General features: G+C 37.5%; 1 protein-coding gene across 1 annotated transcript in view; it reads left to right on the forward strand.

The window, feature by feature from the left end:
- LOC104982384 (solute carrier family 23 member 2-like) overlaps nucleotides 1–747 on the forward strand; it is a gene marked incomplete at its 3' end in the record, with an annotated part of 70,690 nt that overhangs the window by 36,439 nt on the left and 33,504 nt on the right. The gene's annotated exons all lie outside the window — the stretch shown is intronic.

Raw genomic sequence — 747 nt, forward strand, 5'->3', positions numbered from 1 at the left:
TGAGTGAACTCCGGGAGTTGGTGATGGACAGGGAGGCCTGGCGTGCTGCAATTCATGGAGTCGCAGAGTCAGACATGGCTGAGCGACTGAACTGAATTTACAATGTTGTGTTACGTTCAAGTATATAGCAAACTGACTCAGTTATACACACATATATATAAATGTATATTATATATAGATTCTCTTTCATTATAGATTATTATAAAATAGATTATAGTTCCCTGTGCTATACTGAGGGTCCTTGTTGTTTACCTATTATATATATAACAGTGTATACATGTTAATCCCAAATTCCTAATTTATCTCTCCCCACCATAATTTTTTTAACTAAAAAATCGTTCATACATACCCATTCCATCACCCATGTTTCCTGCCCTGTGTGTGCCATATATTCCAATCTCTTTTGGAGCCTGATGGGTCTAGATTTATGAATCTAGATCAGTTGTTCTCAACCCTGGCTGATGTTAGAATCACCTGGAGGTCTAAACTCTCTCCATGCCTGGGTGAACCCGTGAACTCATCTGAGGCTGATGCTCAGCCCTTGCTAGTTCCTATGTTCAGCCAGGACAAAATCCAGTTAGGCAGTAAAACTTTTACGTATACTTTATATTTTCATTAAATAAAATGGGTTCGTTTTCAAGAAGACACTTTAAGCTATCTTCATGGAATTCTGATTTCAAAAGTACTCTTCTAGTATTGTTAAGAACAAGTATCTAAACTGGGTAAGGTGTATATGACAAATGCAAG

Source organism: Bison bison, unplaced genomic scaffold (genome assembly GCF_000754665.1).
Source record: "Bison bison bison isolate TAMUID 2011002044 unplaced genomic scaffold, Bison_UMD1.0 scf7180017864530, whole genome shotgun sequence".
In the NCBI taxonomy this organism is placed as follows: domain Eukaryota; kingdom Metazoa; phylum Chordata; class Mammalia; order Artiodactyla; family Bovidae; genus Bison; species Bison bison.